Consider the following 24,666-nt stretch of genomic DNA (forward strand, 5'->3'; position numbering starts at 1 on the left):
TGCGTGCTCCCTCTGCGCTGCCTGCAGTTTTTGCAGGTCCCAGTTCATCTCGCGCAGCAGCTTCTCGAAGTCGGCCTTGATCTTGTTGGCCTTCTCTGTGTAGCACTCCATGGTGCTGAGGTTTTGCAGCACCCGGTCACGCTCCAGTTGCGTGTCCCTGATCTTATTTTGCAGCACAATCAGCTTCTCCTCATATTGGTGCTCGCATGGAGCACCCCGTGAGAAAACTTCCCCTCTGCAAGGCCGTCCTTGCCCTAAGGCATCCCCAGCCAACCCGAATCCTCAGTACTCCCTGGTGATCCCCACCTGCTCTCCACCATCAGCTCTGGCTTAGCTACCTCACGGAAGTCCTTGACTCTGAACTTGAAGGCTTCTCAGAGCCCTGCACACTTCCCAGGTTTGGGGAGGTTCTCCTCTTTCAGGGACGCCCAAGAACCTAGTCAGGCGCAGGGTCCTTAAATCCCCCTAGTTGCACAAGTCCCTGAAATGCTGGAAGCACAAATTGGTTGTGATCCAAGCACAAGAACCCCAAGCTAGAGGTACAAAATGGACTGATTGTGCCTGACTCAGATCTGACCTGGGCCCTGGCTGGCCCCTCTCCAAAAGAAACAGCCTCTCTAGACCCCATGGGTTCCAGTTTGGTGAACCCCAGTTCCTGCCTCCCTGCATTACCCCAGCTCTGACCTAGCCCCTGAGGACTCTGGCCTTGCCACTTACCCAGGGCTGTGCCCCCTGAGCTGGCAGAACAGGCAGCCATGGGGTCAGTGCACCTGCCCGCCCTTGACTGGCACCACACCCACCTGGGCTTGGTGTATTCATGCGGACTGGGCCTGTGGGCGAGAGTGGAGTGATTTCCCACAGGGTGGCCCAGCTGTGGTATCTGCCCCTTTGCCATCCCAAACAAAAAGTTGTGTGCTGTTCCCAGTGGTTTGGCATCATCCCCTAGGCTGGCCCTCTCCCCCCAATTCCAGATCCTTCCCTGCCCTCCTCCGCATAAGAACAGACACAGGAAAATTTGGTTTCTTTGCTGGCCTCTGTTGGGCCCATCATTCCATCCCAGTCCAGTCCTTTGGGGAAGTCAGTTTGTGTGTAGAGACCCTACAGGATGAGGGACCTGGCCCTACCCACTAAGCTTGTCCACCCTGGCCAGGCAACAGTGTACATACATTTTGAACCTGCCAACTGCTGTATATACTGTATGAAAGTTTTCTCCTCCCACTGTACAGTTCTGATCCAGGATGTGTGCGTTCTAAGACATTCTCATCAATAACACCCCCCACCAAAAAAAAAAAAAAGAATTAACTTTTCCAGCATCTCATTCCCTAATTTCAGCAATCCCTATAAAGCTATCCGATTCTGTACGTAATTTTACCTTATGAATGCTCTTGTTCCTCTACATGCTGACAATTTGAGCATTTGGGCCAAATCTAAAGAAATATCCTTTATATATTTTGACTGAGGGCTCCTTACATTACAGCCAGCTTCTTATCTGTGGAGAATCTGAGTGGCTGGGCAGACAGCTATGGAAAAGTGACCAAACTTTTACTCTCAAAAGTGTTGCAAAGTTAATTTTCTACCTACGGTCTGGTCATTAATATCTGCCTCTGTAGAAAGATAATGAAACCAATTAAAAATTATGCCATGGGCAATCATCAAAAGGGAATCTATAAAGTTAAAAGTTAAACCAGAAGTGACAAAATTTGGTTTACAGTTTTTTTTAAGATAACATTGCTTGGGCTGATTCTCAGTAGCTTTGCTAAACTAATTCACTAAGACATTGTCTAAACAATTTTAGCACAAGGCCTCCCAATGCTTACCATAGGCTGTGTTCTCTACACTGCCTGTATAGAAACAGGAGGTACAGTAAATGCACCCCATGTACACCTCAACCCAGGCCCTCTGACTGGTCTGTATTGTGAATGGCGGGACACAAAAAAATTTTTAGCACCATGATTTTTTTCCTAATAAAAAGATCTGAGATTAAAACCAATGGTATTACTTCAAAAGTCCACTTTCTGAATTTAACAAGTCAGTTACTTTTCTATTTGAAGAATTTCACGAAAGAATGGTTGGGTAATTCTTTAATATTTGTTTTCCCTACAATGAGTAAAAATGTCTGAGCAGAGAATTAATGTTGGATACCATTCATGTGTCATGATCACAGTAATGTCACAGTCTATGTATTTTCACACTTGTCCTAATCTCTTTAGGAGTCACTCACTGGCCTCAAGCGTCAAGCTGTTTGTAAGGTTTTTGTCACTTGTTTAGCAACAAGATTTTAATGAGGCTCTTTCTTTCATACAACATTAGCATACATTCATATAATAATGATGTTGCCAATACTGCCAAAGGATTTCTAAAATTAAAACAAAATCAGTTATTTAAATCACTTCTTTCAGCAATTAGGTTAAATGCTTCAGAATTTACATGCCTGCTTCTTTCTACAGGTAGTTTTAATTATCATTAAAAATCTATCATTTTTATTCCCAAATGTAATGCAAACAAATTCAACCACCAGTGAGTTTTGAGTCATTAAGCTATTCTGAAGTCTGAAAAATTTGCTTAATGACAACATTAACCTTGATGAGATTGAGTTTAGGGATTAAAAGTTCATTTCTCTGGTGGGAAAAAAAGAAACTTGTAAAAATAATTTGAACATAAAAAGTATATCTAGGAAAATTAGATAAGAAATTAGTTATAAAATCTAAATTGAAATAAAAAAAAACAAAAATTCTATTGTAATTAAATATGTTGTCTATATAATTTCAAATTTTCATATGAAAAAACTTGTGAAGAGTCTCAATATTAAAGCATTAAGAGAAATAGTAAATAGGGGCTGAAGCTATTGTACAGCAGGTAGAATGTTTGCCTTGCATGTGGTTCAGTCCCTGGTACCTCCAAGCTTTGCCAGGAGTTATCCCTAAACACAAGAACCAGAAGTAAGCCCTGAGTACTTCCTTCTATGACCCCATGAAGATTAATGAATTTATATTATTTGATATAATTTTGAGTATATTTAATATAATCAGTCCTTACTGTTTTAAATAAATTATTAAAATCATGTAGAAAATTATCTTTTATTCTTACCATTTAATCCGTTTTAAATAGCATTTTACTTTGCAAATGTAAAGTTGGAACTAAGCCATTTAGTTAGAACTAAAATATTCAATCAGAAATGACAATTTATGAAATTTTAAAATCTGTTTCATGTTTATGAAAATCACTTTTTTCCAAATACTAGGCTTATGAATTTTTACACAATTACCAGATATAGCATTTATTTATAACTTTCCAATACTTTTCTTTAATAAATTATACATACAATAATATACAAAAGTTTTGCCTACAAAAGCAACACTATTCATGTATTTTCAGATATAATTTAACAGAATATTTATGTAGTATTTTCCTTGATTATATATAGTTTCAATATGATTAAATTTAAAAAACATTCAGGGTTTATTATAAACATTAGTAAAGCATATTTTTTTTGGGGGGGGGCCACACCCAGCGGTGCTCAGGGGTTACTCCTGGCTGTCTGCTCAGAAATAGCTCCTGGCAGGCACGGGGGACCATATGGGACACCGGGATTCGAATCAATCACCTTTGGTTCTGGATCGGCTGCTTGCAAGGCAAATGCCACTGTGCTATCTCTCCGGGCCCCAGTAAAGCATATTTTCAACGTCACTAAATTTATAGCATACCGTGGAACTCTTCATTGATCTTAAGTATAAAACTGTTTTCTTATATAGAACTGGATTTTCTTTTTTTTTTTTTTTTTTTTTTTTTTTGGTTTTTGGGTCACACCCAGCAGCGCTCAGAGGTTACTCCTGGCTCTATGCTCAGAAATCGCTCCTGTCCTTCTTTTCCCCCTCTCCTCTCCCCTCCTTCCTTCCTCTTTCCTCTCCTCTCTTCTTTCCCCTGTTCTCCCTTCCTGTTCTCCCCTCTCCTCTCCTCCTTCCCACACTCTCCTCCTCCTCCTCTCCTCTCTTCTCTCCCCTCCCCTTTCCTCTCCCTTTATTTTTCCTTTTTATTGTTCCAGTGGCCCCTTCTCTGCCCTAACTACCTAACTGCACCCCTCCACTATTTGTCGGGAGCATCAAGAAAAAAAAAAAAAAAAGGGGGCCGGGCGGTGGCGCTAAAGGTAAGGTGCCTGCCTTGCCTGCGCTAACCTTGGACGGACCGCGGTTCGATCCCCCGGTGTCCCATATGGTCCCCCAAGCCAGGAGCAACTTCTGAGCACATAGCCAGGAGTAACCCCTGAGCGTTACTGGGTGTGGCCCAAAAAAGAAAAAAAAAAAAAAAAAAGAAATCGTTCCTGTCAGGCTCGGGAGACCATATGGAATGACGAGATTCGAACCGCCATCCTTCTGCATGCAAGGCAAATGGCCCTCCCTCCATGCTATCTCTCCGGCCTCCAGAACTGGATTTTTAAAAAATAAAGAAATGCATTTTAACATAATGTAGTCAAGATTATCTGACCATTATCTTATGACTTGTGGATCATAAGAGGTTTGAAATATATAGAAATAAAAATATTTGGGGTGACAGCGAGCCATTTTTTAATATAATTTCCTTCAAGGGTATATGCAGTTTCACATTCAGAAGTTGGAATCTAAGACTAAGTTATCTCAGGAAAAAGCTATCTTTTAAGTGAAGACTTCTGCAGTGCTATCTAATGCTTGGTCCTTGCAGACATACAAGTGCTGCTCAATAATCATCTCTTCTGGAAGCTGTAAAAGTAAAACGCTTCAGGAGGTGACTAGCTCTCAGCTCTCCAGTTTCAAAAGCAGCTAAGGTCTAATAAACCAAAGCAAAGGCAGTGAATGAAGCCAGAAGATTGTTCTCTTCTTTCTAAGGTCTTCTCTACACTGAGTGAAACCAGTCACCATGACATAGCATTCTATTAAACTGAGGGCATAAACTTATTCCATAAAGGTACTGAAATGACTCTACAGAGTTCTAATTTAATGTATATTCATTAACAAAATTTGGTAAAGAAATGAGTCTCTTTACTACCTCTGAGTCAATGATCCTACTAGTCTTAACTCTTAAAAAGAATTCAACCCAATTTAACCAGATTTTAATTTAACCACAAAGCCAAATATTCTCAATAGGATAAGAAGAGTGGAATTAGGACATATTCAGTTTAGTTGAAAAGTAAATCATTTTCGGTTGTTATTTGCTGGAAAATATTTTAATAAAATACAAACAGGGATTTCATATGTAATGTTTGTTTTTTTGTTTTGGGGCCACACCCGGTGACGCTTAGTGGTTACTCCTGGCTATGTACTCAGATATCGCTCCTGGCTTGGGGAACCATATTGGACTTGTCCTAGATTAGTGCATGCAAGGCAGACACCCTACCACTTGTGCCGCTGCTCCAGCCCTTCCATATGTAGTTTTTAAAGAAATTTATAAAATTAGTTGTCCCAGTAGAAAAACATAACAATTTAGTATCTTTGATCGGGCACATATTTTGAGAAAGTGGCTTCTTCATTATACTCATGCCTTAAAAAATGATTTTGATTCATGATCTGCCATAGGATTATGGGTATCTATCCCCAAGATAGAAAAAACACTGACCCAAAAGGATGTATGCACACTGCTATTCATTGCAGCACTTAGTACAATAGCTAAGACTTGGAATCAACCTAGATGTCCAACAGACAAGTGGAGCATGAAAATGTAGTACATATGTACAATGGAATACTACATGGCAGTAAAGAATGCTGCGATAATGCAATTCTGCTGCAACATTGATGGAAATGGAAAATATTAGTTAAATGAAGTAAGCCGGAAGAAGGATAAATACAAAATGATATCACTTATATGTGGTATTTAGAATAATAGCATGAAGAAATACAATGATTTAAACGGGGTTGTCAAGAACACTCTGGCCTCAGAGTATAGTGAGAAGAAGAAAAAATGAGTGGAGAAGAAACACAAATATGAAAGGATGGGGGACAAGGGACAGGGGACCCAGGTGCAATGATGGTGTTAAGCAAGTACAGAACTAAATATCCAAACCAGGGTCAACAATAATGAAAACACGAGATCCAATCTTTAATCAAAATAAAAACAAACAAAAAAAAAGGGCCTGTTTTGCTGGCATGCTAGGAGAAAAAGTTGGTAGCATAGAATGGAAATCTGGGAACATTGGTGGAGAGAGGTTGACACTGATGATAGGACTGATTCTGAAACATTGTATAATAAACTAAAATAATAAATGAATAACTGGTTCAAATAAAACATTTAAAGAGGAAAAATGTTTTTGATTCAAAAGTTAAACCTATAAAACTGCAGATGAAAATCCATTAGTGCATTATATCACTGTAAAGTTTAAGAAGTAATCTAAATGCCTCATTGATTTTTTTTCTTAATTTATTAAAGGAAAAGAGAAGATGGGGGGAAATATCATGAACATTCTTGTTTTCATTATAGCAGTAAGACTAATAATAATAAATATCTGTTGTGCTTACTGTGTACTTGGCACTATCTGACAAGTTAGTTCAAGCTTCAATGGAGCTAATACAATAAGTTTTTCCCCTTATCTTCATTTGGTATCTATCCATATGCTTATTAAACACCATTCAACCAGTCAACAAACAATTTAAAACTGTTCGCTATATGCCTAGCACTATGTTAGGTTCTGATATTTCTATGAATAAAATAAGATCCCTGTCTCTGAAAGCTAACAACAATTCACAGTTCTTGAGAGAGACAATTAAAAAATGAACAGTTGACTCAGAAACAGTACTGAGAAGGTGTATGAAAAGCATGTACCCAGCTGGCTTCGATCAAAGGCAATTGCCCATCTCAGGTTCAATCCCAAACATGACCCCAGAGCACCACTGAAGTTGCCCTGGCAGTAGTCCCCAGCACCAGAAGGCCTGAACACATTCATACACACATTAGAAGACAAGTTGAGGAAGACAAGTATCAATTATAATCAGTGGTAGTACTAAGAAGTTTAGGCTTTGTCCTAAAGGTAATGAAGAAGCATAAGAGCATTTTTATTTATTTTAGTGTTGTGGTAATGTTGGTTTACACTACATATATTTTGAGTACAGAATCACACCTCTTCATAGTATGTTATCACACCACACCCACCACCCAAGTAAAATGACCCTCCACCACAGTCCACTTCAACCCTTGGCTGCCCCTTCCCCTCTCGTAAGATTTTTATTTTTCTTTTGGCCCACACCCAGCAGTTCTCACTGGCTTTGTACTCCTGGGGGTGCTCAGGAGACTATATGGGATGCTGTTCAGTCACACACAGAGCAAGTGTTCTGCCCACTCCAGCACCTCAGAAAGATTTTAAACAGTGGAATGACAAATTTGGATCTTTTTTCTTCCAAAATTGGAGTTGGTGGGGATTTAGGAAATAACAGAAAACTGGTTACTAAGTCAGTACAATTATCTCAGCAAGAAATGAAGATTCAGAACAGCAACTGGAAAGGTTTAACTTGACTGGACTAGAGATACAATGACTTTTGAGGGTAAAATATAGAGTCAATTTGTCAAGCCCTCAATTTCAGCCTCGTTGCATGACAGCAGTCAGTGGGCCTGGAAAGGTACAGCATATGAAATATCTTTTTCTTTAGAGACTGGGGATAGGGGAGGGAGTAAAGACAAGAATGTTAAATTAAGCTAAGTTCAGTTACAGAGTGTGTGCAACACTGAAGGGCTGTCACAAAGCAACTTCCATTATCTAAGGAATGATGAAAGAAAAAACGGGAAAGACAGGACTGTGCAGCATCTTAGAAGTCCAAGAAACTTACTGTTTGACCCTGGGTAAACACAAGCATGACTCATTAGACCAATTTTAGTTTTGATTTTGTATTTTTTTCTGTGAAGTTATATATTTGTTGGGCTATTACATGACTTTTATTCTTTTCGAATGAAATTCTGGAGAACAGAGAGATAGTACAGTGAGCAGGGTACTTGCCACACATGTAGCCAACCTGGGTTTAATCCCAGGCACCCCATATGATACTCTAATTAGCACCCAGAGTGTTTCCTATGCACAGAGCCAGGTATAAGCCCTGAGCACCACTGGGTATGGCCCCACCCAAAATAGGAACTTTCAGAAACATAAATGTGGTTTTATTAGCAATACAGTGAAACAGTTCCTACTGCACAATTTTCGTGACAGTTCAGTAGATGCTGCAAAATGCAAAGACAGGAGAGCGATTCTTAACTATCTTAAGTCCTCTGTGTTTTGAAGCGTTCTATATATACACAGTATTTATTTAATCATGATCCACTAATGGATCAAATAATGGTATTTCGTCATTATTCCCAACCATGCTAGAAATGACAAAATGACTGAGTGATATAGAAGGATAATGTAGCACAGAGATTAACCACGATGGCATCAGTCCTTATGCTGTGTTAACTATTAATGTACAGTATCTTCCTTTTGTTTTTGCTTTTGTTTTCTGACTACCTTCGGTAAAATAACTGTCTCCATATAGGTTCAGGCAATAATCTCCAGCCCCTGTGCATGATAAGTCAAATGGCAAAGGTACATTAACATCAGTCATTAAAACCTCTAAAACAAGGAGATCATTCCTAGATTATTTGCTGGGCCCAAAGTTATCCTAAAAATCCTTAGAAAAGTCACTGATAATTTGTTTACTCTCTGCTCTCAATCATAAGAACATAAGTAGTTGGGGGCCAGAGAGATAGCACAGCAGTAGGGCATTTGCCTTGCAAGCTGCCAACCAGGGACAGACCTAGGTTAAATCCCATATGGTCTCCAAGCCTACCAGGAGCGATTTCTGAGCACAGAGTCATGAGTAAACCCTGAGCACCACAGGGCGTGACCCAAAATCACCCCCCTTCCCAAAGAATTTAAGAAGTCAGCAGTCGGAATCCTGAAGACACACCAAACACAAACCATGCTAGCACAATGACCTAGGACTTCTAACCTCCAGAGACATGGGGAAAAAAATGAAGCTAATTGTTAGCCATTTTGTTATAGCAGCTTGAGCTAAAATAGGCCCTCTAGAAACTGAAAAAGGCAAAGCACACTTTCCCGAAGCCTCCAAAACTGAAATACAGTTCTGTAACATCTTAATTTTTGTTTGTTTGTTTGGTTGGTTGGTTTTGGGTCACACCCTGCAGCGCTCAGGGGTTACTCCTGGCTCTTTGCTCAGAAATCACCCCTGGCAGGCATAGGGGACCATATGGGATGCGGGAATTCAAACCACCATCCTTCTGCATAAAAGGCAAATGCCTAACCTCCATGTTATCTCTCCGGCCCCTGTAACATCTTAATTTTAACCCAGTAAAACCTAGATTGTAATTTTGAATCACAAGATGGTTCATGATTCTCATGATAATACCTGGTATGCTTTAAAAAGCTGCTACATTTGTATATTTTATTAAAACAGCAACTGTAAACTAATAACTGCTGATATTAGAAAAATTTCAGAAAAAAATTCGTATTAGATAAACAAAAACAAAAAGTAGATGAATGTAAAGAAACATTCGAATAAAGAGCTCAGTCTCTCATATCCATAGAACATGTTTTGCCAAGCAACAATCCTTTTGAAGCCTATTAAATTATTGTTTCTAATCTGTAGAGGCAGTCTCATACCCCAATCCCAGGGGAGGATTGGGAATCACGAATCTGGAAGCGACACCAACACCGAAAATAATCCACATAGGTTAGGGACATAAAAGAGATTCAGGTACTTCTACTACAAGCTATTTGGCAACAAGCAAAAGGACACTGGCAGGCACAAGGAAAGCTGTGGACCCAAACTGGAAGAAGTTCTTGATTGGAAGAGGAGAACCATCCACAAGTGTGGAAAAAAGGACAACAGGCAGGAAGGACAAGCACATGCAAAGAAGAGTCATCCTGAATAGGTAGAAAACCGGTTACTCCAACACTAATTCAAAAAATTTTAAGGAAATAAAATCTATATAAATAGTTATCCAATAAAACCTATTCACTTGATAGTACATAGACTTATAAATAAATCTAATGAATGTCCATTTAAAATTGATTTTCTATGATGCTTGAGTTGATTAAACTCACCCTATATTTACAAGCATGATATCTGTTAATCCCTCCATGGCATAAGCAATTACCTACATTCTTCAAACTAAAGAATTATTTTCTTAGTTACAATGGCAGAGGAAGGCTTTAGGCATATCTGGTTGTATTCAGGGTTATTTCTGGCTCTGTGCTCAGAGAATCATGAAAACAATACTGGAGATGCTCAGGAACCATATGCAGTACTGAGGATCAAACCTGGGTTGGCTGTTTGCATCATTTCAGATGGTCTTCTCCTTCCCTTTTTCCTAATTTGTAATATCTTAATTTTGAAAAGGTATTTAAGTGTCAGCAGTTAAAGCAATCTGAACAAGATAATATACATATATACTTTTATGAAATATAATAATAGTTCCCTTGTATAAAATAATCACCTGTAAAAACAGCAAATTATTCAACTCCTATAAATAAAAAGCTATTTTCTATGTCTTTCATAACAAAAAAATATACTATATAGATGAATGAGGTTCATATTTGTACAGTATCATTAAGAGAATAAATAGTGATAGCTCATTCTATTTTTCTGCACTAAAAACTTTTTTCACAAGTAAAATAGCCATTGACACCATGGCTATTTAAAAAAAAATTACAAACCACTTATCATCTTTCTCTCAATCTAACACAGTCACACCAACCATCAAAGTAAAACTACAGTACCATGAAATACTATGCAATCAAAGAAAATGGTGTACACGTAGAGAATAATCAGTCTCCAAGGCGTAAAAGTGAAAATAATTGGAAGCACAGAGAGGCAAGTTACCATCTCTACCTAAATAATGCATAATCATGTGTACAGAGAGACAAGATGGATGGATGTTTGCAAAGTAGAACACGTAGAACAATATGCAATGGTTACTGTGGTTAGGAGGAAAATGAAGTATATGAGAGATAAGAACTGAAGAAACAAGTTTGTACTCTGCACAGGTGTCAACTTTACAAAACATAATTTAAACTTAAAGCTATGGCTGTGATAGAAAGCAGAGTGAAGTCCTAATAGTCTTGATTTGATTTGCACAGTGATCAAATAATCTCTACTTTTCTTTCCCAAAATAAACCTTTTGTGATATTACTATTCAGCAACAACTGGATAAGGAACCCCACTAAATCTCATTAAGAACATCCCATTCCTTGCACTCTCGAGGCTATTTCTGCACATACAGTTTAGTTGCATTAAATGCCATTTCTTCTCAAATCCAAATTTCAGCATGCCTTTTCACAAAATACACAGCCACATCAATCCTACAATTCCCATTTTAATCATACCAAGTGAAAAGCACCCTTGTAAGGTAAAATGACACCATCAAGGCACACTACTGACTTTCCTTTAATTTAACACCGTCACACCAACTGCCAAAATGAAGACTTCAACAATAACATGTACAACCTTGCTAATAAGTAGGGTTCAATTTCTAAGTTCTAAATAAAAAGACATGTTAAACCAAATTTAATTAGACATTTAATAAGTGTAGTATCCCTAGTTAACAAGGCAAATCGATCCTTTCAGATCGGCTGTGATTTATTTAAAGACTTTACAATTTTACTACTTAAGAACAAGTCCTATGGAGGTGTTATCTCACCATTTATATTTTCACAACACTTATGATATTGTTATCACACTCTTAAAATAAATGAAAAGCCCATGCCACATCTCAGACCAACAGAATGCTACAGAATCTATTTTTATTTCTGAAAATAAACATTAAGATAATCCTGTACTGCTCACTTTATTCTTGTATTCTTGAACATAAAAATGTAAAACTGAATTTTTTCTTAGGTCTCAGATATACTTGAAAAGCAGGGGTTTAAACCTCTTGATTTTAAAACTAAGCACTAGAAAATACAGCATGATAAAATTCTGACAACAGCATTCCATGACAAAATTATTATGCTTTTAATTTTCTATTAAATTTTTATTTATTAGCTTGCTACTTTAAAGATTAGTCTGTACACAATGAATTTAGTGGTGCATTTAATGAGACAAGAAAGAAGGAAGATGATCATGAAAAGATTATTTCACATTGCAGCATATGAGCTATTTGATAATTCTAAGATAGTACAAAAGAAAGCTTCTCTCTAGATTGATCATGGTTCAGTTAACATCACTGAATATCTAATACCTCCAACTCAATTAATTCTCACCTGATTAAGATCAGACTGATATTCAAACTAAATCATCTCTCCAGTCAAGTAGAAATCAATATTTCTGATTTTACTTTTAAATTACAATAGAAAATAAAATGCACGCATCTTCAATATGCCAAGAGTAGCTTTTCTATTCTTGCCTACCATGGCATGGATAACACAGTTGATTAAAGAATTATTCTAATTTGAGCACCAATATGTAGCAGAATCTGATTAATTTGAATACATAGATGGAATAAAGAAATTAAATACATCTTATGCAGGGCAAATAGAAAATTGACAAAATAAACTTGACTTCTTTAAAACAAACCTCACTATTTATCAGCTCAAGTAGTTAGGAATACAATTTTATTAAAGATTGATTGCTCTCAGAGAATAGTCCTATTTTAGACACAAATATTTACAGAGAAGGCAAAGAAACAGTTCTTGTTAGATCATAACCATTGTACCACCACAATCCTCAAAAGCACACACTTGCCTAAAAAACACCAAGTAATTTCTGCATCACTTTTCAAAAAAAAAAAAAATTAAATACACTGGATTGTTCTTGCTGAGCAAGAAAATGAGTAAATTTAAAACTAACAAAAATGCTTGTCATTTGTAACACTTTCAACTAAAGAAAATATGAGAATTTTCCTCCTTTACAACTGTCAGTCCTTTTAAATTCAACATTAAGAAGAGGATAGTCAAGTTATTTGTTGGAATAACTGAACATAAAGTATTATTTTACTTGTTAGCAAACGCAGCAATTCAAACGAATAATACAGAAGTCTTGAAATTAAAATATGAGCACAAATCAACTGCACTACTTTTTAGAAGTGAAAAAATAATTCTGGGTAGTATATTTACTGCACATATATAAAATATAAAATTATGAAGGCCAATTTTTCCCGGTCCAAAGGGAATAGCTTATGAGACTATTTTAACAGTCTAATATTTTATAGTTATTTTGCTATTTTAAAACTTTTTAAAAGTAGGTTCAACTTTGAACTAAATTATTCATTGCTATTACTCACTTTATATGTACTGTCTCATGTTTTACTACATGTATCACCACACATACAGACACATTAGGCAAACTTACCTGAATATAGATTTCAGAAACTCATCCTATATGTAACAGCCCTAGAAGTTATATACAAATCATAATTAAGAAAATAAAAGATAAATTATGAAAGTTTAATGATATTTTAAAATTTCTAGAATCAGAATCTTAATCATATGAATGTTAAATAATACAGAATATTCCTCATTTTGCATGAAAAAAAATCTATGCTATTTCCTTTAACCAGACATTAAAGTTTACTTACGCAAATCACACTGAAGCATATTTTTGAATACTATTTCTCTTACACATTCTACATAGGTGCAAATACATACAAAGCCTATAGTAATGAAGTTCATGTGCTTTTTCTAAAGATGCAGGTGGCTGCAGAAATGGAAACATCACAACTCTATCATTTCTGAAGACTTAATATTGTTTTAAACTTAAAGTTTCTGTGTAAAATCTCAATTTTAATAGTTGAGCTATCTGTTTTCTAAAACATGACAGAGGAAAGACCAACAGTGGTCTGCATTTTGGCTCCCAGTAAAGGGTGAAAGTCTATGCCAAGTTGAAAGACTTTGATGCTAGAAAAATTATATACAAGTATAACTACTACTCACTTCATCACATTTATCAGAATTATTTCAAATAGTACTGTAGTCCTTGGACACAAAGGAGTTATAGGGAGAAGTTCCTTGTCTAAATCCATAGATTCTAATTTCACAGGCTTCCTCCTTTCCACAGTCCTATGAGGGTAGCTCAAGTATGATATGTTTACTTCTATTCAGGGATCATTTCAAACAGACACCCTTAATTGAAATTTTGTATTTTTTCAACCCATAAGCAATGCATTACCTATTAGTTGCTACAATTCTCTAAATGTATATTCTAGGAAACACTAGTAAGAATAAAGTTTCTTTCAATGATACTTAATAAACTGAAGGGCTTTGTTTAATTATTTTCCTCTATTAAAATACTATATATTTATTAAGTTAAAGATCAGTTTGTTTGCTTCCCTTAAATTCCCAAGGAGTATAAAGCAAGGCCTACTTAATATTAAACAATACAAAATAAAGTAGCAATTTATTCTCATATTTGGGAAAATAATAACAAATATCACACCTGGGTAGTAAAAGACTAATTATCCAAAGACAGCATATATAATGAATCATAATAAAAATATGACAGTCAAGAACTCACTACAAGTTACTAGAGGCAAACACAAAATTCAAACAACTGTTCCTGTATTTGCAAAGATAAATAGAATTCCAAGACATGTACAATTGAATCTATTTTCTTTGCCCTACTAGTCTTATAAAACCACCTGTGAGTACAAATGACAAATTATTTTACGTATTTGTAATAATATTACACTATCAGAATCCAAGATAATAGCTGTTAAATATATTCACAAAAAAAAGTCATCTGAGAAAACATGGGACTTGTTTCTAAGAATCTACAATCAAGATACCATTAAGAATTTTAGTTTAGCTCTTTTTTGTTGTTAATAAATTTTGTTAAAATAAAAATCCTGTACTACAAAATATTTCAAATGTAAAAAGTTATTAGAAAAGAATTTAGAAACGTGCTCTCATGACAGAAGAAAAGTTGAAAACGTGGCTCTTGGAGTCTTGTTAGATTCCACAAGGAATATTTTTAATTTTAAAATAGAATGTCAACATGGTCGGATGAAATAAACAGAAATAAATTAATGCTAAATAATTACTAAGGAAGTTTTGTTTATGGAAATGAATAATGCAGTGTTTCACAAAGTAAATTCAAACAGCAGCTGCTTCACTGACATTAAGCTAAAAAGAGCTCTCTCAAAACATAAAACTTTCAAACTACAGAGTCATCATATTTTTTTGTGTCAAACAAAAATAAGTTTTTCCGTCTGGTTTAATATAAAATAATACATGGTTACAATAATCAGCGAGACACTTAATTAGCACTCACATTCTGGTTAACTGAATGCATGTGTAATTCTGTTGTCTCCTAACAGCCAGAGGAAGAGAGGGAGTCACATTTCGAACAATCTGTTCCTAACCTACTTGGTCCTGTTTAATTCAGATCTCCCAATTAATCTGATAGTAGCTAGCTTTTAATTCCACTACAGTTCCAATTGTCATCTAACCACTTGCCTTTATATTAGTTAAAAAAAAAGCTCTTTCACATTTAACAAGAAATTACAAGAAAGACACACATGAAAGAAATACCACATATTACAAATCAAATTGACTTTTAAAAAATAATTTATTCCTAGCTCTTGTAATGAGTTTCACTTAACGGTACTTACTAAGTACAGAAACCCAAAAGCTAAAACCTATGGCATCCTCAAAGAGCCCTCTGAAATTAATATACTTGCACACAGACCCCTAAGATAAAGGAAAATCAGTTTCTAATTTAAAAAAAAATTAAATTCGGTCTATTACGAACCTAAAACTTGGTAGAAAATGAATCTGAGAGTTGTCTATATCTTTTTGAGCTTATCCAAAAGGGTCAGAAAAGAAACATAATAGTGCATGTTGGAGTAGTGCAAGTTAAAAAACAAGAAAAGAAGATAAGAAGATGACAGTGGCAAGGGAGATCGTAGGAGGAGAGAGCCATTTTAAATAACCCATTTTAAGTAGGGTCTTAAAGTAGGCCCTCGTGAGAAAAACTAAGGGAGCAGGGGGGCTGAAAAGAATCAAAATCATCATATATACCAGTAACAGAAGCATGAGTATAAGCTGCTGTTTTGAAATGACAAATCTAAAACTAACTGGAATAAAACGAGCTAGAAGTCTAAGTCCTCCATTTTTAATCTATGTCATTAAATATACATATATGTCCCCAAGAGACTACAGGGAAAAACAAGATTTAAGGATCTGAAATTGTTTTAAATGACTGAAATTGCATGAACAAATTTTAGAAATTAAAAACATAAATTAAGTCTTCTTTTGCCTTCTTTTTTTCTATTTTATCAGTAGAATAAACTAAGTCCCACAACTTATACCTGAAAAAAATAAAGTAATTTAATACCCAAACCTGATTTCCAGTCAAGTTTCCTGAAAGATCAGAAACATGAGAATAGGCTGAAGTTTTGGAATGAAAAGCCTAAAAGTAACTGGAATAAAATGAGCTAGAAATCTAATTCCTTCATTTTTAATCTATGTCAACAAATTTATTCTACATCAATAAGTATACATTTATTTTCTCAAGAGACTACAGGAAAAAATGAGACTTAAGGATCTGACAATTTTTTTTAAATGGCTGAAACTGTGTGAACAAATTAGGATTTCTGGTATTATGTTGGTTAGAATTAAACTATTTAATTTCATTAGCTTGTTACCTTTCAAAGAATTTTGTTTCTTCCTTATGAAATGCAAGTATTTTATATGGTTAATTTCTGGTATTCAATAATGTTCTGATAGCTATACTAATTCCTTATCTTACTCATTTTGTCAGTTTCTATAAAAATTGCTCAGAGACCAGTGATAGCACTCGCTCTGCTGTGTGAGACCATAGGAGGTTAAATTCCTAATACTAAAAATAAAAACTGTGTGTGTGTGTGTGTGTGTGTGTGTGTGTGTGTGTGTGTGTGTGTGTGTGTGTGTGTGTGTATTCCCAAATCTATCTGATAGCTGAGAGTTACTAAAAGTTGATTTGTTCTCCATTGCAGAAGGAAGTTTATTTTGCTAGCGACATAAAACAGGAAAAGAGAGTCAGCAGAAAATTACAAAAGTTAGTAATAAGAGTAATAGTAGGCTGCTTTGGGGGAAAGAGGATGGGGGTGGGGAGACTGGCAAGGCTCAGCATGGCATTGGTTCTTAAGTCCCAATTCCATAACCTAGAACACGCTGAGGAAAGAAAGAGTTTAAAAATCTTGAAAATCTCCACAAGTAGCCCTCCTTGTTTTCAAGAGAAACAGACTGATGGGATAAATAGAAAACCAAGAGAAAAATAAAAATATAACATCCGCAGAATAAAGCTTTTTACCCACCTTTAATGAATCTCAGCAAGCATTAGCAAAGTGTTCTGAGCATTTTTTCAGGGCTCCACACTTAAGAAAGGATAAGTCAAAGGTAGCCCCAATGCAGAAGAGGAAATATTCCTGAAGGGCATTTAACAAAAATACTGCACTGAACAGTGAACTTCTTTATCCCCTCCTCCTGGCTTCAGGGACACCTTGTCCTCACCCTGAAGCCCACAAGGGCAGACAAACATATCAGAGAAAGGTGCCAGAAGTGTTAAGAGAGAATTCACCCACAATGTTTCAAAGAACAGGGCAGCACGCAAACAACCTAAGGGGGGAAAATACTCATCTTAAATGTCACACCATTTAAGAGCTCAATAAAAACCATAAATTTGAAAACAATGGGCCTTCAAGGAATAGTTTTAGATAAGTGAAGAAACAAAAATAGAAATCAAACATACAAAATAATTGTATTTTATTAATGCAGTGGCGCATACAGTAGGACATCTGCCTTGCCCCCAGTAGCCTAGGACGGACCTCAGTTCAATCCCCAGCGTCCCTTATGGTCCCCCAAGCCAGGAGTGGTTTCTGAGTGCATAGCCAGAAGTGACCTCTGGGTGTGGTCCTAAAAGCCAAAAAAAAAAAAAAAGAAGAAGAAGAAGAAGAAGAAAGATCCATTTTACCTATTTCATTCAACTGACCACTAAGTACTAAGTAATAATAGGTAGTAATAATTACCTGGTAGTAATACAACTAGTTTTATAATGCTTTAAGGGCAGAGAGAGTACAGTGGGTAGGGTGTCTGCCATGCCTCAGGCTGCCTGAGTTTGATTCCTAACACCTTATATGTTCCCCTGAGTACTACCAAGACTCATCCCTAAATTCAGAGACAGGGACATAAAAATTAAAAACACAAAATAGATTGTTTTAAAAAAGACAGTGGTGACTAGGTAGCAAGAGACCACAGTACTTCTTTACATTTTGGAGCTCTGCATTATATTCCCAGCACCACATGGTTTCCATAGCACAGTTCTTTAAGCATGATCTCCCAAAGTATGGCCCCTTTTGCATGGTCCCATGGGCATCACTGGGAACGCTCCTTGAACTCAAAATCAAAACACTGCCCAAATACAAAAAATCCAAACTAAACAACAATACGCTGATGAACATTATTCCTATGCTGGCCTGAAACATGGTCTCTTGAGCTCATCAGGAGTGATAGATAACCTGAGCATGGCTGGGTGGGTCCCTAAACCCCCAAATTTAATTTTAATTAAGTGCCCAATGTGACAAGTGATTATGATACAGATATTAAAAGTAAACTTGAATTTTGAACATAACTATAAATTAATGGTAACAATAAGTGTTGACCACTTCATAACCCATGAGGAAAAAGTAAAAAACCTATAGTTACAAAGGTGAAAAGAATACTGTATATAAAAGGGGTCAAGATTTTTAAGATATGTCGAGATAAAATACATACAAATATTTCTAACACTGATAAATGATCAGGAAAATACTGATATAAGGGTGCTTATATTCAAAAGAATTAAATATCTGCACATAAAGTAAACTATCACTACTCAAACCTTTTCAAACATTAAAAAAAATGGTCCCTCCTACCAAATAATGTCTAGTACTACAATGACAAAGTGAGTACTTTGAAGCAGGTATATTTTGATTAGAATCAAGTTGACATAGAGCAACATAGTTAAATCTATTTAGACATCTGATAGCCAGAATTTTTCTAATTAGAAGATATTTCCAAGTAGAGGAATTTATCAAAGTCACTGAAATCAAAATAAAAACTTAGCTGCAGAGCACATCGTTTTCTCTGCCCTCTCCTTTTCTTTCTCTGCCCTATCTTTCTCCTCTCTCACATTCTTATTTGCAGCACCTTACCCTGATTAGTTTTACTCTAACAGAAAATAAAAGAGTACTCACCTATTAAGCAGATCTATCCTCCCCTCAAAGATACATCATGTCTACATGTGTTGTGTTAAAACTAAGCCCCTAGAGGGCAACTGAACCTCAATTTTACTTCAAACTATACTTGTTTTTATCCAGTTTATAGACATCATGACTTTATATTTATTCATTTCCCTTCAGATACAAGGAAAACAAAAAGAAAACAAATAATACATCATTACAAAATATGTATTTGTATCAGAGGCCTTTGCAATCCCGAAATATACTTTGATTATAAGGTTAGTGTACTGCTTCTGCCATAATATAACAATTCTCATCTCATCACCTAAAGTGATTTGGCTAGCTAGGGAAGATATTGCAGGAAAAGATAACAAAGAAAAATTTGAGTGGATGTAAATTTTAGTTATTGAGCAACTAAGTAAATAGACCCATTCTGAAAATCATGTAATGAAACTGTAAAGTTGCTTACAATAAACCAAGTTAATACATCATATCATATAAAAATTGACTATGTGATCTACTGAGATCAAAATAAGAGCACAGTTGTGACTTTTTACCCTTAAATATCAAAAACTAAGTTTAGTCAAGTCTTTGGTGGAATCGAAAATTCAAATTCTTTTTTTGTTTTTTTGGTCCACACCCAGTGACACTCAGGGGTGACTCCTGTCTATGTGCTCAGAAATCACTCCTGGCTTGAGGGACCATATGGGATGCCAGGGATGGATTCCAAGTCTGTCCTGGGCAGCCGCGTGCCAGGCAAAACGCCCTACCACTGTGCTATCGCTCCAGCCCCGAAAATTCAATTTTTTAAGAAACAAATTTAATGAACTTAGCATAATATTCATCAATGGAAGGTAAAAAAAAAGAGACTGACATATTATACTCATGTATACCTTATAATGATATTTATATAATCAAGAATTTTTTTTTTTAAAAATATGGAACGCTTCACGAATTTGCGTGTCATCCTTGTGCAGGGGCCATGCTAATCTTCTCTGTATCGTTCCAATTTTAGTATATGTGCTGCCGAAGCGAGCACTAATCAAGAATTTTTAAATATGCATATAGCTCCCTTGATATCAAATTTCAAATTTATCTTTACTCTTCTAGGGCTCTTTGGCTAGAAACCAGTCATAATGGAAAAGAAATCCACTGAGTTAAAGAAGTCACTAGGCTTAGTTCAAAAACTAAGATTAAGGCTATCTATAAAGAGATGGTGGTTCTACTTGAAGTCTAGTATCAGTACCATGTTTGATCTAAGATTAGTCTTTTAATTATTTTCTTATTTAGGTCTAATCTTCTAAAGAATCTGGAAAAGATATAACTTCGCTGCTAGGGCCGGAGCAGTGGCACAAGCAGTAGGGAGTTTGTCTTGCAAGCACTGACCTAGGACAGAAAGCAGTTAGATACCCTGGCTTCCCATATGGTTCCCCAAGCCAGGATCGGATTTCTGAGCTCATAGCCTGGAGTAACCCCTGAGTGTCTCCGGGTGTGGCCCAGAAACAAACAAACAAACAAACAAACAAACAAACAAACAAAGAACTTTGCTGCTCATTTCATCCCTGATCCACATAAATTTCATCACGACCTGCCAGGAGTGATCTTTGAGTTCCAAAACTAACCCATATAGGTTCTCCCAAGCCTTGCAAGAGTAAAAAAGAATGCTATCAATATCAATTTAAAAGGAGAAAAGGAATGAAAGAAAAAGAAAAAATAAAACAGGCACCAAACAGGCACCAACAAGAAACATGGCAATAAAAATAAACACAAACTAAAAACGCTACAAAGGGAGAAAGGAAAAGAAGAGAGAAAAAAGGGGAGGGAGGAAGCAAGGTTTTGTGTCTTTTTTTTTTTTCATAAGCACAGTAAGTATTGGGGAAATTAGAAAGGGAATTCCCTTGGCCTAAAGATAACAGATTTCTCCACTCTTGAAGCATACTGTCATGGAAGGACTACAGGCTCCGGACATGCTCACTGATGAACCCCAAAGTCCTTTTCTTTTTTTTTTCTTTTTTTCTTTTGTTTTGTTTTTTGGCCACACCCATTTGATGCTCAGGGGTTACACCTGTCTAAGCGCTCAGAAATTGTCCCTGGCTTGGGGGGACCATATGGGATGCTGGGGGATCGAACCATTGTCCTTCCTTGGCTAGCGCTTGCAAGGCAGACACCTTACCTCTAGCGCCACCTCACCGGCCCCCAAAGGTCGTTTTCTGATGCCAGGAAACATTCTCTTCAGTTGTGGCTGACAAAATCAGTCCTCTGTAATTGGAAATCTTGGTATTTGCACAGCTTATAGGACGAAGTCTAGGATCAAGTGTTTCTTTATGTGAACTCAAATCTTATCTCTTCCTACCATATATGTTAAATATGTAAATATGCATATATTTATATATTTATATATAATTTATGATTTATTTATAATATATGTCAAAATTAACTTGTTTTAAATTGAGCTGATTAAAATATGTCCTATTTATAGTTTATGTAATTTAGGACTGAGCACTTTATACACAAATATTTCTTTCTTCTGGGCCACACCCAACAGTGCTCAGGGTGTTACTCCTGGCTCTACTCAGGAATTACTCCTGGGAGTGCCCAGGGACCATATATAGGATGTTGCAGATTAAACTTGAATCAGCCACATGCAAGGCAAATTATAGTTTGGCCCCATACAAAAATTTGAGGTTCCTCTTTCCTTGTTGAGGTTCCTGCTTTTTTCATTAACTTACCCAACCATATAAAATAAGAATTTCCACGAGCCTGAGAGGTAGTACAGGTATAGGGTGCTTGCCTTGCATGTGACTGACTCAAATGCAGTTCCGGTACCCCATAAAGTCCATTGAGCACCATACTCCTTTGAGGAGAAATACTTGAGTGCAGAACCAGGAGAAATACTTGAATATCACTAGGTGTGGTCCAAAAACAAACATAATAATTGGAAACTTCCAAAAAGCCTGCAGTTAAAGGCAAATCCTGTGTTTGGGTTCTTCAAACCAGCAACACTGAAGAACAATTTGAGCAAAGTCTCAGTTACCCTGTAAGATGGATACTTTCACCACTATTTCTTCAATGTTTGAGTCTCCTGAGCTCCATTTACTTTTGTTTATTCAACTATCTTTCAAATTATTGCTTTTAAATTTTGTTCATGATTTATAGTTTTCTTCAGGCAGGCCTGATGATAAGAGTTAATAGACTAAGGTTAGAGTGATAACACAAAGGGTAGGGTGCTTGCTTTGCAGGTTGCCCCACTGGGAGTGATCTCTTAGTGCAGAACCTGAAGTAAGCCCTGAGCACTGAGTGTGGCCTCACAACAAACCAAAACAAAAACACAAAATAAAAATGGAGGATATAAAATTTTTATTTAAAGAAAGTAGTATTTTCATTTTGGAGAATATGTAAACACTAAATATACCAAAAATATGACCTGTGAGTCACCTTTTTCCTCTCATTTTCAGACTGCATTCTGGATATACTTTTTCCTATACTGAGCAAATATTTGTTAGAATCATAGGATGCATAAAATTTTATTTCATACTTTTTTCACTTGACATATGGATATATTTATAATGGTCCTTCATAAAATTCATTGCTATAAATAGCTGAATAAATTTCATAACAAGATATATTATAAAACAAATTTTTAATTTTAGTATAAACTAAGCATTAAAGAGTGTTGCTAATTACAAGTAATAAAATATTTATCATATAATTAAGGTACACATCTTCTTTAATGAATAGCAGGGTTTTCAAAAATTAATTTGTGTTGGGAATGAACCCAGAGATTGAACACAGAGACAAGGCAGGCAAGAGTTCTATCACTGACCCAAATCTAGGACCATCATAGTTTTAATGAATAAATGGTTCCAAAACAAATGCTATATAAAACATTAGCAGAACTAGTTCCCCGGAAATGAAATAAAAATTGTAAAATGTTTATGCACCAAGAATCAAACTTCCCCTGGGGATGGCCCGAATGCCGTCCTGGCACCAACCTGCCCCAGGGTAGGTTCATAAGACACCCTGAGGATGAGGAAACATCAACAACTAGTTCTAAAGGCTACAAGAGATGAAATCAGAAGACACTCCATCCTAGGATCTGTGCAAGAACCAACATCTTTAATTAAGAGAGACTGACTACAATAAATGCGGCTAAGCAGAACTTTTCCTGGGACCACAAAGAAAGACTTTATCCTAGGATCTGTGCAAAAACAAGATCTCTAACTACAGAAGACTGACTGTCACAACCACAACTGAACAGAACTTTTTCTGGGATCATAAAGAGAGACCTGGGGGTTGGACAACCAACACAACCAGAGCCTATAGTCAGTCTTTTAACAGTGTGTTTCATGGGTAGAGACACCCTGTATCTCTTAGGCCAATGGAATTTGGAATTTCCTTTCTTTTTTTGGGGGGTGGGGGGTTGGTTTTTGGGTCACACCCAGCGGTGCTCAGGGGTTACTCCTGGCTGTCTGCTCAGAAATAGCTCCTGGCAGGCACGGGAGAACATATGGGACACCGAGATTCAAACCAACCACCTTTGGTCCTGGATCGGCTGCTTGCAAGGCAAACACCTCTGTGCTATCTCTCCAGGCCCTGGAATTTCATTTCTAATTTCTCCAACATTTGCCTATGCAAAAAAAAAAAAAAAAAAAAAAAGCCACATTTGTTCCCCCTTTTTTCTTTTAATTTTATTTATACTCTAGATAGGAGGTCCTGCCTTTTTCATAGAACCTTGGAACTTGGTTCATTTTGTTCTGGCTCATATCTCTGTGTCCTCCTACATTAAAAAAAGAAAGTGGAATGGGGTACAGGAGTGAAGCAGTCTCAGGAGCATTGAGTGGGGGGGAGGAGATCAGATCTAAAGTCAACAACAATAGGATCAAGAGACCCAAACTATAATAAGCTAAATACAAAATGGACCTGTTACACTGGTAGTCCTGGGAGCGAGAAGAGGAGGTATGGGATGCATGTGGGTAACTATGGTGGAGGAAGGTTAACACTGGTGGTGGGAATGGTGGGAATGGTGAGAATGGTCCTAATTCACTGTCACTAAATGCATGGAGTACAGCTATGAAAGACTTGTAACTCACAATGGTCTCAATAAAAAAAATTTAAAAAGTAAAAATAAAATGTTTATGCCAGAGGTAGAAGTTAACTTTTGTATTCAGGTAAAATCTGAGATAAATGGTATACCACCCAACAGCTATATAGTAAATTAGAAATACAGTAGCAATTAAAAAGGACAAATACCAAAAGGCAGATTTTTACCCACCAAATTTACCACTCGTGACAGACAAACCCAAATAATTTAATGACACTTGTTGACTTGTTCCATTCAAAACATGCTAGGCAGCTACTTTTCATTGATTAAAGTCAGATAGATGAATCATTATTTGTTCTGATAGCAATAACATGGTGTATTCATCTAATTAGACTAGAAATCAACATACCTAGATTCTACTAAGTGATAAACCCTATCTTTGCATTCCCCATAAAATACTCATAAGTCTTTTGTATAAATAATTG

At 36.4% G+C, this 24,666-nt stretch overlaps 1 protein-coding gene and 2 non-coding genes across 5 annotated transcripts in view; 1 reads left to right on the forward strand and 2 right to left on the reverse strand.

Moving 5' to 3' along the window:
• CMC1 (C-X9-C motif containing 1) overlaps positions 1-24,666 on the reverse strand; it is an 87,236-nt gene that overhangs the window by 33,901 nt on the left and 28,669 nt on the right. The gene's annotated exons all lie outside the window — the stretch shown is intronic.
• Positions 1,801-1,933, forward strand: LOC125998461 (small nucleolar RNA SNORA51). The gene has a single exon (XR_007492029.1). It is a non-coding gene; the product is annotated as a small nucleolar RNA SNORA51 (small nucleolar RNA).
• LOC125998534 (U6 spliceosomal RNA) lies at positions 20,073-20,179 on the reverse strand. The gene has a single exon (XR_007492077.1). It is a non-coding gene; the product is annotated as a U6 spliceosomal RNA (small nuclear RNA).

This window comes from Suncus etruscus, chromosome 20 (genome assembly GCF_024139225.1).
Source record: "Suncus etruscus isolate mSunEtr1 chromosome 20, mSunEtr1.pri.cur, whole genome shotgun sequence".
In the NCBI taxonomy this organism is placed as follows: domain Eukaryota; kingdom Metazoa; phylum Chordata; class Mammalia; order Eulipotyphla; family Soricidae; genus Suncus; species Suncus etruscus.